Source organism: Perna viridis, chromosome 3 (genome assembly GCF_037379345.1).
Source record: "Perna viridis isolate PV_CMFRI_1.1 ecotype Kerala chromosome 3, ASM3737934v1, whole genome shotgun sequence".
NCBI lineage: Eukaryota > Metazoa > Mollusca > Bivalvia > Mytilida > Mytilidae > Perna > Perna viridis.
The window spans coordinates 5,036,809-5,050,961 of NC_142447.1; the positions used below are offsets into that span (position 1 = coordinate 5,036,809).

Genomic DNA, 14,153 nt, shown 5'->3' on the forward strand with positions numbered 1-14,153 from the left:
ATAGGGAAGGTGTCACACTTGCCATATGTACAATTCGTTGACGCACCGATGTTAAACCCTCAGGGTTCAGAAGTATGTGTTTCATCTAAAAATGAGTTAACACAATTTTAGAACACAAACCAACATTTAAAAAAAAAACTCAAGTTGTCTTAAACAGTACACAAACACTTTCTATAAAATATGCTGTACTTCAAAGTGATCCTTTTACCTCTTTCAGAAAAAAGTATAACAAAGATTATAATTTCCATTCCACAACATTCAATATATCATTAATTTCCGATAATGTTATAAAAGATGTGAAATTACAAACATAAAACTCCAATAAGGGCTATAAAGACTATACCTTTCCAGGCCTATTTCTCGTTAAATGTCCATGGAACATACAACCATTTAAATCCTATTTAGACCTCAATGCAAAATAAGTCTGTAAAGTGATCAAGTTGATTAAGCTGGCAAATAAACGACCTGGAATAATCTCTCATGCATAATAAGGCTGATTTCCCCCTTTGTATATTTTTAATAACCAAATTAGTAGATATACAGTTGCAAAAAGATACTATACAAAACTAAACAGTTTAATAATTCATTTAAATACGACCATGGTCGTTAGCAGTATCAAAGTCTAGTTAAAATAGTAATTGGCAAAAAAGGATAAAATTTTGACATTTTGGTTACAATAAAGAGTAGATTAATCTGTAACTAATCTAAAGTAGTAGTCATTTTAAGAATTCAGCTATATATGATACTCCCCCCCCCAAAAAAAAAGCGACTATTTTTTTATTTTTGTTATTAAGTTGCTTTATAGGTCTATATGATGAAATTAAATTATTCATTCCAATCTGCCTGCTTTTAGGAGATAATACACATTGAAAATCCAATTCAGTTTCTATTGCATTTTAGCAGCATTTTACAGAGTTGTCTCCCTTAATTTTGGAATTCTATAGTACATTCTATATATTTTTTTATTTCCTAAGAACAAGGATTATATGAAGAGCCACATATTAATTTCTGTTTACTATAACATTTCAAACAAAATGTCAAAAATAAAAATATGTATCCTTTCAACCATGAATCACATTTTGCATGATTCTTATCTGAAGTGCTACTTAAAACGTCTTCAAAGAGATTGTGAGTTATCCTTTACTATTTTTGGACAGACTTATGCTTCTTTTTTATATAAATACAGTTTCTATTTAATATATATGTATAGAGGTGATCCTTTAAAAAAAATTTTTGTCTGTAGTCTGTCTGCAAGAAAACAAGCTTTCAAACCCAACGCATGGATGGGTCTGACAAATATGCATCAATTTGACAAGGGTTGATATTTATTATTCTGTTAAAAGCTACATCAACATTTGTTGTCACAGTAAATTTCATTGGATAATATCATAAATTTCAGTGTATCTAACAGTCCAAAAAATGCAGGCATAATGTAGAAGATTTTTTTTACTGCCATTTTCACAAATTTAAATGATTTTCATGCCCTTAAAAATATATATACATTGTATGTTTTTTGTGCAGTGGGAATGTTTCTTTCAAAAACTTTGTAAAAAAAAAAAAAATTAAAACCTACATTTGAAGATACAAGTTTTTTTCCCATTTTATTTAAATCATCTGAGCAAAACTTCTCCTGGCTTGTGCACACTTCTCCCATTTATTAGATAGGGAGATGTTTTTGTAATTTTTACATAGAATAGACAAAAATGTCAATACTGTTATTTTTCAAACGGCATTTATTAAAACTTCTCCTTGTCATCAATGTCTAGATTAGGCCCAGACCAATGGAAAATATATATTTTCAGGGGCGAATATAGGAACAGAAAAATGAGAGGCCACCTGGATTTACTAAAGAAGATGCACACGGTCATGCTTCAGTGATTTTACTTCATTTCTAACTATATATTTCAGGAAAATGGGAGGGCTTGCAACCAGCTCACCAGGTCTGGATATACCTTTTGACTTTCCTGAATTCCAAAAATGTGAAACTCAAGATTAAAAAAAAATCTTTCATGGCTTTAGGCAAAGTCAAGGTCACTTGATTATTTAATAAAGTACTTATCAAAACCAGTAAAAATTTCAGATTATCAATAAATATTTACAGAAAGATTTATAAATAAGCCAACAAAGAAAACACCTTATAAACACAGTAGAGCTATTCAATCTTTGATGTCAATAATCACACGACACTGATTGCTTTCAGTTCACCGAGTGGTACTTTCAATTGTGAAAAACATAAGAACATTTACTGCTTTTATTCATTATTGAATAACCCATTGTGTACAAAAAAAAAATAATAGGTAGGCCATCTCAAATCACAGAAGTGAGAAGAAGTCATATGTCCCATCATTCAAAAAAGGGGTGTGCCATTCAACCACTTTTAAGTGTCAGTCTCTGTGAGAATCAGGCAGTCGGTGAAACATGGTATGAAAAACCTATCATTTTGATAGTGTAATTTGACTATCTGCACCATCAGAATCAAGGAAAACAGAAAAGATTTTCCATATCATGCTGCACCATTGAGTTACAATTTCATTGGAATGCACTGACAATGAACATTTCAAGGGCAGATAACTCTGTCAAAAACCTGTCATTTTTCTAAGGTTCTATTGAAAAATTTCTGCATAAAGCCAGTGATGCAGAAATCAATGAATGGTCTTTTCAAACAGAGAAAGTATCCTTGAGTGATATTACATTGTCAGATCAGTGGGTTTTGATATGCATGTTTCTGATTTTTCTAATTTTGCCTGATTCTTACAAACACTTACACTAAACAAATAGATCCTTTCATGCTATTCTCTCAGCAGACCCAATCAGTTCTTCTACAATATTTTAAGTTTTCAAGCAAATTTTTACAAGAAGTTGCATTACCATACACTAGGTTATTTTGGCAGGTTTTGAAACAAAGAAGTACAGAAATTGTTTTTGTCTTTTTCTAATTTTACAAATGAGAAATGGTGCACTGAATGCCAAAGCCCAGAGCCCATTTTTGGTGAAATTTTCTTTTGGCATTTTTAACAGACCACTAAAATGCACCAGAATGACATCCCACAAAAATTACCCGCTATACAGTATTGACTAAGCATGCTAAAAAAATAAGCATGAAAGGGTCTTTGAAAGGTTTGATAAAAAAGAGAGATCATGTCCACAAACCCACATCAAAAGTGTTCAAAGTAAGCCAGTAGTTTTCATCCTTGCAATCATTGGTCCCAATTACTTCGCAATAAAGTTTGGTGAAAGCCCCTGTGAAATCTTCAATGCAAGTAACCATTTACCATTTATTTCAAGTTAATGGGGAGTACTCTTTAGCAATTGGAATTTGCTGAATTGTTTTCGTACTATGAAAATTTTAATTACCAATTATAAACATTATTTCATTATAATAAAAAAAAAACCTTCAAACTTGTTATCTTAACAACGACAAAAAGCTAATAAATTTAAAATTTAGATTCACCAAAAAAAAAAGAAAAAACAAAAACAAAAAAAACAAAATGCATAAGCTAATTTTTTAATTCACTTTTAAAATTCACAATAGCATTTTAGGGACTTTCACAGCAAAACAAACCAATCTTAAATTTTACAACTAATCTATTTGATAAATATAACAAGAATAGGTACAGTGAAGAGACAACAAACCCCACCTGGATGGAAATGTCAATTCAAGGCCACCAATTGGTCTTCAATGAACTACAGGGAAATCCTCATACCACAGAGCAGGCTGCAGCTGGCCCCAAAACATCATTATAAACAGGTACAGTGAAATAGTAGTTACTCAAGTAACATAAAAATAAACTAAAGGTGAAAACGAAGCAAGACATACAAACGCCAGAAATTCCTGACTTGGGACAGGTGCAAAAAAAGTGGCATGGTTAAAGTACTTTGGCACAATCACAATCCTTCCCCTTTAAAATCTGGCCACTGTGGAGAAAATATTACAGAATTTAATGCATCTAAAAATCAGTTCAAAAAGTATTTCAACAACTATAAGAAAAATTTTTTCATGAAAACCTTACCTTAAAAATTTATCCGATTTGTCTTTACAAACAGGTCTGTATATAAATATTCTAACAAGTTACACACTTATATGTATAATATGGCTTTAAAATGCTTCCCTTCTACCACATAGCCCTACTTAAAACAACAGAATACATGTACATGTAATTTGAATGGATGAATACATGTAGTGTCAACTATAACCAATTATTTCAAAAATTGTATTATTTACATGTATAAATACATTTAAAACACAACACAATGTTTATGCAATAAAGTGCATACATGCATCACATAAAAAATCTGTCAGCAAAGAAATCTTTGAATAAATTCACTCACAAAGTCGTACAGATTTGAAGTTTCATTTCCAATTCATCAGAAAAACGGAAACAGAAACTGACTGTCCACAACACCAACATAAGATAGGATACTACCACTTGAAAGCTTGAGAGATGGAACTAATTTCTTCACACCAAATAACCTATATGTGTAATACATGTAGAATCCTAAATAGTGTTATTATTTAGATGATAACAGATTATGTTGATGTATGTCACACCGGACAATGCCCGGGGTCGTAGTTTTCTCGTGTTCTTAAATACCATTACATCAGTTATTATTCACGATCCTGATTCAAAGACCTGTTTTTATCAATCATTTTAGTCAATAACCTTGTACTGTAAAAGTTCTTAATAAAAACAAGAGGCCCCCAGCAGCCTGAATCTGTCACCTGGTTAAATATTTGCCTTTTTTTGCCTCTAACAAGGAGTTGTCAGACAATTTTGACTCCATTTGATTCATTGGACACATTTGTAAGCCTTATAATAAGAATCATTTCAGCAATTGAAAGCTATTGGCTAAACCTAACAGATTTGGAGATGTGTGCAAAAATCTGCTGTCTGACCCCATTGTTCTATTTTTAGAAACAGCAGCCATGTTTTTTCAGCGATCAAAAATCTGTCATTTTGCTAAGGATGCCCCATAAAACAAAAATGTCAACTTTCATTGAATTCTGTAGAGCAGTTTCTAAGGAGAAGATTTTTTAAAGTAATTACATCATTAACAGTAAAAAAAGTCCAAAAAGGGCAATAACTCCAACATGGGTCAACAAATTTTCACCATAATTTGACCACAGATAGATCTCTTCATGCTGAATAATTTTACCCCAGTCAGATTTTGGTTCAACCTAACCATTTTGGAGATATATGCAAAAATCTGCTGTCTGACCCCAATGTTCAATTTTTAGTAACGACGGCCATGCTTTACAACAGATCAAAAATCCAAACAGTCATTTTGTTAAGGATGCCCTTTAAAACAAAATTACCAACTTTCATTGAATTCTGTGAAGTAGTTTCTGAGAAGATTTTTTAAAATAATAATATTAAAAACAGCAAAAAACGTCCAAAAAGGGCAATAACTCCAACATGGGTCAACAGATTTTCACTAAATTTTGACCACATATAGATCTCATCATGCTGAACACTTTTGTCAGAATTTGGCTAAACCTAACGGTTTTGGAGATATATGCGAAAAACTACTGTCTGACCCCTGTGTTCTATTTTTAGTAACGGCAGCCATGTTTTTCTACGGATCAAAAATCTCCACACCAGTTCTATGCAGGATACCCTAAAGAACATTCATACCAACTTTGGATCAAATTGGTCGAGTAGTTTCAGAGGAGAAGAGTTTGAAAAATTGTTAACAACGACGACGGATGCCAAGTGATGGCAATAACTCACATGGTCTTTGGCCAGGTGAGCTAAAAAGTCAAAAAATAACTTTCATTTCCTGAATTAAAAAAAAAAATAATTAGATGAAGTATATTTCCATAGAAATTTTATAAGTATTTCCTTTTCAAAACAAGAGAATCTATTCTAACATATTATTTCCCTCATCCAATCATAGTGAAATGAAATAGTGCCTTGCTCAGCATTCCAATCAGAATTAAAAAACTTCTAAACTACAATTTATGTATCTGCTCAATTTTACGATAATCTCCATACTATAACATAAAATAGCAAACACAAAAATTGCAGGTGAAACAGACAGACAGACATCATAAATAGACAGATAAATGCATAAAAATCTATGCCCTAAACTCTGTAAAAAGGGCAGCATAAATTTAATAATTTGTAGTCATAATTTAGTTAGCGGTACTAGTAGTCCTTAATAATTTTCAAAGAAAGGGAGACAATTTCAGTAAAAATTGTACTGGATTTAATGAAATAATTGGTTTGAATAAGAATAATGAATCTCATAAAATAATCCACATGAAAATACCTATAAGTAGAAAATAGTGTTCACTCAGAAATCATGAACAGTAAAACTAGTTTTTGGACTGAGCTATATCAAGAACATATATAAACATGCATACATATTGACCTTTTAAACAGTTCATGCAGGAGATTTCCCCAATTAACTAATATAATTAACTAAATAATTGTTTAATAATGTTTGAGTTTTATGTAAAAGCACATTTTATATGTAAAAATTAAATTTTTAAGTATTTTTCAAAGAAAATAAATAAATTTTAACAAAACCTTCCATAAACCTTACGTTTTTTAAATGTAAGATTCAAATTTTTCACTGATTTTGCAGGAGCATTCCTGCCCCTTTTTCAGCATTTCTGGATCCACCAATGATTTTTGATGAATCACTGTAACTATATGTATGGCCTTATTCTTACACGGATCTGTAATTAATGACGCTAATGATCACGGTAGATGCACAAAAGACATTTGTATAATTCCAACACAATTCTAATCAAGCTTATAAAAAAAAAATGTAACTTTTTTTACCTTTTATGAATAACTAAAAAAGAAAACTCCATCCATCCTTTCAGACAACTATATCTCTAACTGTACATTTCATTAATACTAAGCTTTCCATCTTACCAGCAAAAATTTTCTATTCATAAGATGGACAAAAATAATTGCAGTCATGCTTACAGCTTATCTTCATGGTTTAAGATGTAAAATTGAATGGAAGAAAAACTCTCAATATGAGCATTGAAACAGTAGGATTAATTCAAATATTCAACTTTTTATAGAGGCCAAAGTTAATAGAACAGGAGGGTCAGATGGACATGGTGATAGCCATCCTTTCCTGAAAGTGGTATCTATACAAACTAATTGGAGGGCTAAACATAAGGAAGTTCTGATTAATTGAAAGAGTAATCAAGGAAACAAAGATTCTAGCAAAAACCAAAAGAATGTAACCCAGGGACAAAGACCAGACATGGAAAACAAACACAACAAAGAAAATAAAATAACCAAAATAATACATACAAAGTAACAAAAGAAAAAATGAGCAACTCAGACTCCACTAAAAACTAGAAGCATAGACCAGGTGTACCAGTAGGGTAAGCGTCCAAAGATGCTTACAATGGTTAATAAAATAGAAGTAGAAAATAGCAAAGTACGTCTTTCTAGTCATTAAAAATAACTTCTGTAAGTTGTTGTCCAAATCTAAACCAATTTTAAGGATAAAGAAGGAAGGTCATGTCTATTTTCCCATTTCTGATACATGTTAAGATTAGTAAGTTTATCCGTGTACTCCAAAAAATATGAACAAAAAATAAGAAGAAAGTAGCCACATTTAAATGGTAAAAAAGGAACTGAACACAAAATACAAATAAATGTGATGAATATCAGAGAAAGACACAATTTCTGGCTTTTGGCTTTGTAACAGGTAAATAGCACCAGTTGAAAGAAAAAATACAAACTGTCCATCCAATTAAACAAAATCTGACAAAAAAAACCCAGCTCAAAAAAAAATTAATGAACTTATATATAGCAATCATTGGCATGTTAGCCAAATTCTGCAAGCCCATCAGCATTTTTACCAGCTTTTTCAATTTTTGTCAACTTCAAAGACTGCATCACCATTACGCTTCGTTTTATAAAGCCTGTCTTATATAAATTTACTCAAATCCCTGCTTTTTCTTCATATATGTTTTAAGCAATCTGATTGGTCAATCGTTAAGGAAAAACTTAAGTCCTTAAGACTTCTGTGCACATGAGAATAAAAATAAAAGTTGTTTAATACCAGCTCAACAGTCTCCCATTAGATACATAAATCACAAAGTACTTTAAATCTGAAAAAAGGAAACTCTGAATTAGTATTTCTTTTCGTTAAATAAACACACTGACATAAACATCATCATCTAAGAATCTGAATTCAATACCATACAGTTTTTCCGCCTTTTGAAAAAAAAAGGAACCCTGAATCAGTATTTCTTTTCGTTAAATAAACCCACTGACACAAATATCATGATCAAAGAATCTGAATTAAATGCCATAAAGGTCATCTGCCTTTTGAAATCTGTAACATCTATAACCAGGAGGTCTCTTCTCTGATGGAAAGAGAAGCCTGGGACTTGAAACTGATGAGGATGATTATTAGACACCAAAGCAATTGATTATATTCTCTTGGAAAACAATTATCGGTAGGTTTTTTTTTATATAGGTAGCTTTGTAATTAAAGATTGCATTCTGATTTTCCAAAACATGGTATACATAATAACTTCAAACAATCATCCGCCCACGGAGAAAGCCAGGAAATGATTCTGTCTCCTACCAAGGCCATTTTACTCAAAAGTTCTAAAGTATCAATATTTCCAAGAATTGTGCAAAGTGCAACTCTTTTTTTTTTTCAGACAACTATACATTTCAGTTTTGATATGTTTATTATAATCTGTTTGATAAATATAATTGTTTTCCCCTTGTTAAAACTTTATCAAGGGAACCAAGATTCTAGTGGAAATCAAATGAAAGTAATCCAAGGACAGACCAGACATGGAAAACAGACACACACAACAGAGAACATAAAATAACCAAAATAATATATACAAAATAACAAAAGTAAATGAGCAACTCGGACTCCACTATAAACTGGCTGCATGAACCAGGTGCACCGGTAGGGTAAGTGCCAAGAGTCGTTTTGTGTAGATTGTACTAGGAGTAATAACAAGAGAGAGATTAATCTATGAATTTCCAAAACTAGCCTTAATTAAAACATAGTAAAAAACAAATAACCATACTTTGGGTTATATTTGGCATCAGCTTTTGTTTCCAAATTTTGCCTTGAAATGAGCACTTAAGGGAAAATAAAATAAGAATTTGATTAGTGAAGGGAAAATACTGCCCCACTTGCCAGATGGTTTAATGTCAATGAGCAGAAGTATTCAAGGGAAATCAAGGGAACCAGAATTGGAAAGGTAATTAAACAAAATTACTGAACACCAATCCAATCCAAAATCAAGATATACAACTCTGACACTAATTATTATTATTTATGACTTAAGACAGGACATAAAAAAACATTTACTGAAGTTTCCTATAAAAAAGAATAATACGCCAAATTTGTTAGAAGATCGGCTTTAAAGCAATTATGTGCTCAATCTTCCAAGGCTAAAATACATCACTTAACTCCTTGAATCTTACTTAATGTTTAATTCCTATTATTTGAAATATCTTTTCCTTGATTAGACGTGCCAAGTCATCAACTATTGCAGGAGCCTTCAACAACTCTATGTGCTTTATCCTTGTCAGGTTTAATTAACTTTATAACCTTATTATTGCAGATAATCACAGATCAGGCCACCTGAAGCTAATTTGTAGATTCTAATCCAAGCTAAAGGCACTACCCCAATTTTTTGTTTTGTTTTGTTTTTTGTTTTTTTCATTTGCTGAAATTTCTTTGTAATATGCATGTTTGATAGCATATTATAATTTACTCTGCCATGAATTGATTCAAAACTTACTGTTCCTACACAATAAAAAATAAAATCCTCCCAATCACCCCATTTTTTTAGTTGCTGATGGATGACAGTTTACAAATTAACTCATGTGGCTATATTGTTAATCTATTTAGCTTACTGAGCTGGCATCTTTAATACTCTTTAACTGAAGATTTTTTGATTCTAGTATCAGGTCCTTCCAAAGCTTCGAGACCACAACTGCGGTTGATTTCAGTTTGCTATATGAGAAGCATGTGACTTACTAAGCATGGCTTGTGTGTGTGTGTGTGTGTGTAAATTACTGCCCACATTAAATCATGTAAACAAACACATGTAACATGCCAATGTATATCAGCTGTTCAACATCAAATTCATTTTTAATATAAATATTAGATGATATGATTCAGAAAAGTTATATTATATTCCGTAAAAATCACTTACACACGTACATGGTAGCACTCGCCATGTGCACCATTATGTATGAAAACAAACAATAACAATTGTCAATGATTGAAAAGTTTCAGTAAATGTGTGACCTTATAATGCAAATATTGCCACATCTAACATCATTCTACTTAATTTGCCTGTTCTTTCATTGTAAATAATAATACAAAGCACTACCGACCATTTCAACTGACATAGTGTACAGCCAGATATGGCGGTTCTAAGGTAGATCATACCTAATACTTCTAAGTAGATAGATTTTTCCCAGTTTTTCGCAAAGATGACGTTGAATGAACATACTTAATAATTTAATGTAAAAATCATAGGTCACCAAATCAAGATAATTGAGCCTGAATAAATGCAACTTTTGGCAACATATAATATGGATTCTGTAGGGAATTTTCACTATTTCGCACACCATTAAAAAAACAGTATATAAAAATTCCTTATAAGTTTATATTTAGAATAATTAAATGACATTCTTTCATACTTCAAAAAGAAAATTAAGGGTTACCAAACTCTTTTTCTTGAAATAATGAAAAAAGTAAAATTCCCATTGCTGGTACATTTCTACAGAACATTCTCCAGCTAATTATCTCCCTTTTGAAAGACTTTCTCACCAATTATCTCCCCTTGAAAAATTTACCATACAAATTTTAATGTAAAAATTTCTTTTCAAATAACTGAAGCATATTTCTTTACATCATTAAAACATTATTAGTTAATTGAAAATATATATATGTCTTCATGATTTTGCAAGATGACAGAAAAGAATACTCTGCGTAATAGGTAAAATCTACCTAAAAAATAACCAAAACAAAATTTGAACTTCTCATGTTTATGAAAGAATATTTATATTATTTTCAAAAGACTAGAAGGCCTGTTTATCACAGGAGCCCCTGCCTCATTTGTTAGTAGTGATTTTTTTTTAATAAATCAAATGTGTCTGTAAGACACTAATGATGCCCCCGCTCGCTAGATTTGCCAAATTAGGAACATGTTCATTTTTGTATGAAGACATGATTTGCATATTCAGAAATCCGTCCAAGACTTGTGTTACTCATGGTCTGGGGATCAATTTGGGGATCAGAAATTCCTAAATATATGCATATCTACATATATCCTGGCCACATAGTGTCACGAAATTCTGTTTGGTAGTGTCAGACTAGTTGCGATGAGAAAAAGAGGACCAATGGACGTATTAATGGACACATAAAAAATGTTAATACCCCCAATAACAAACCCCTAACTTTGTTGCTTGGGATATATTTCTGACAAAAATAACAGTTTAATTATCACCAAGTTCCGTAATATTTCATGAAAATCAAGATCCTATGACATTGCACGCCATCATTATGTGTAGAAACATCCTGCAAAAAATATTTTAGATGTAGTTCAAAAACTACAGAAAAAAGATAGCCATACAAGCCATATAGCCCTAATTTTGACGAATATAAGTAAGTTTAGTTTTCACCAATTTACATAATATTTCACGAAAATCAAATTCCTTCGGCCCTGCACACCTTCATCATGTGTAGAAATATCCTGTAAAATATTTTAGATGTAGTTCAAAAACTGTATGAGTAGAAAGCCGGACAAGCCATGATCCAAATATTTCTGAGTAAAATGACAAGGTGTAACTATCACCAATTTCCATAATATTTCATGAAAATCAAATTCCTTTGGCCCTGCACACCTTCATCATGTGTAGAAATATCTTGTAAAATATTTTAGATGTAGTTCAAAAACTGTACAAAGAGATAGCTGGACAAGGCATGATCATGTGTAATCCAAACGGACAGACAGAGGTAAATTGATATGCCCCCCGACAGTTTGTTGCAGGGGCATAAAAATAGTTTCCCCATAAACAAACTAAATTTTAACGGTACAGTTTAATTCATTATGAAATGTCTTCAAAACCACTTTTTTTATGTTAAAAAAATAATCTTTTACTTCAGCAGATTTTACCCACTGTTAAATCTAGCTGGTTTAAACCAGACTCAAGCCATGTTCTGGAGTATTGATATTTCAATGTTTACCTTGATAGCAAAATTCAGGATTGTCTTGTTAAAAGTTTTAATAGGTCCATCTGGGTACATAAATGGCCTTACAGAAACAATCAATAAAAAGTTATGAAAGGTGACCAGTTCCTTCCTAGAAATTTGTGAATTTTGAAGTATAGTTCTGTCTTAATATCATGCAGAGGATGACTCATCACTCATTTCACATGTACTTCTTATTCAAATGACCCTTAAAATAATCCAAGTGATATTTCTTTCCCTATGCATACTCTATATTATGTCCGAGAATTTCAATGTTTCGTGGAAGGGACTTGGGCCCATGCAATTGGAAAAAAGACCACCAAAAAAAATTATTATGGTCTGCTTAACATGATTTTTAAGTGATAAACTAATACTTAACTAATACTTCAGGTTGACGTTAACGGAGTGCAAAACTGCTTTGTTTGTCCTGTAGGACTCACAGTCAGAAATCATTTAGGGATTATAATTTAGCATTTACCCACAGTTGATGACACTGCGTACCTCCCTCCATTGTGGGTTTCTGGCAATGTTAAAGGGTAGAAAGTTGCAACTGTTAAAGAAGCACCCTACTTTGAGAGAAGAAGACCTTTCTTTTTTAACGTCCTTCTCTTTTAGTGTAAAAAATCAGTTGTCAAATAGAGACAATTCAACATAAACTCATCTGAATTTTAACTGTATTTATTGACATACTGGTAGTTACTCAAGCCAATAAAACCATGCCATCTTTAAAGTATACCGCTATAAGGATCCTACTTTCATAGTACATTGTGTAAGAGAAGGAGAAAGAACATAATCTTATAAAACTAGAGCAGGACCCAAAATTCCCTGCCCATCATATAAATCCGTTTTTAGTAGAGTAATCTTGACCTTTAACTTGCATATGTAATGCACTCTAGAACAATAGATATTTGTCTAGTTTCTTAACCTTCAACCTGAGCAAAAGTCATTTAAACCTATTGAGATGAACCTAAGTTACAGGCACACAGACTGATAAACTAAAATTCTCTGCTCCAGATTTCCCCAAGATAGTGGCACAATAAGTGAATATTTTAATTGAAAAGGGCATACTATTGCAATGATGCGTTTAAGCAAAATTTATCATCTCATGACTTTTACATGAAAAAAAAAGTGCACTAAGTCCAAAATATCTAAAAACTACAAAACAAATTTTGAAGAGATTTCAGTTTTCAAAGGAGATAACTCTCACAGCAATAATCAATTATAGTCAATTTTGAAAATAAAATTAGAGATTTACAGTCCCAAAGTTTGGTATAAATTTTATTCAAATCCCATAAGAAATGTAGACATTTAAGTGCTTACAAGGTATGATGCACAGGGAAGGGATTGGAATCAAAATGCAGTAGGCGACAAAAAAGGAAATATCAATGTAATTCCATTATCTTTTTCTACCAAGGATCTTTAATATTGAATTTATTATCTGTTGCAAATATCATTAAATTAATAATTTCCTTTGAACTTTTGGTTCATGAACTGTCATATCAATTAAAGAAAATATAACAATTTAAAAAGTTATAAAGCCAATCATGAGAAGGATGATTTAGCACAAATTTTTCATATAATGCATTGTAATCAATTTTTATATCAAGTTTTATAATAGGAACTAAGAATTTTCCATAAAAATAAGCATAAAACTTACAAATTTAGAAGCCATACATGTAGAGATCCTCCTTGCGAAAATTTCCAGGACCACTGGTTGGAAAAACCAAGCTGACATATCGTTAACTAACCTTCATTCACACTTTTGCATTAAAGACTTCTGCGGTGACAGCGAAATACAATACTTTGGTGCTGAGACAATGGCATTCGACTTCCGTAAATAGCTTACCTGTCAGAAATTCTATTTCATCACTGCTTTTACTAATTGTCCTGAGTAAAATTTCCACCATCATAGTTCTGTAATTGAGAAAATAATCACA

General features: G+C 31.6%; 1 protein-coding gene across 7 annotated transcripts in view; it reads right to left on the reverse strand.

Moving 5' to 3' along the window:
- The window catches only part of LOC148620754 (protein FAM53A-like), a 60,882-nt gene that overhangs the window by 29,899 nt on the left and 16,830 nt on the right, over positions 1 to 14,153 (reverse strand). For 3 of the 7 annotated variants that reach the window (XM_088574519.1, XM_088574520.1, XM_088574523.1), the window contains exon 2: positions 14,063 to 14,130. The gene's annotated coding sequence lies outside the window, so the exon portion shown is untranslated. Of the gene's footprint in view, positions 1 to 343; positions 452 to 4,010; positions 4,171 to 4,329; positions 4,353 to 13,873; positions 14,016 to 14,062; positions 14,131 to 14,153 lie in introns of those variants that run through there. The other 4 variants (XM_088574526.1, XM_088574528.1, XM_088574525.1 and 1 more) reach the window with 4 other exon arrangements.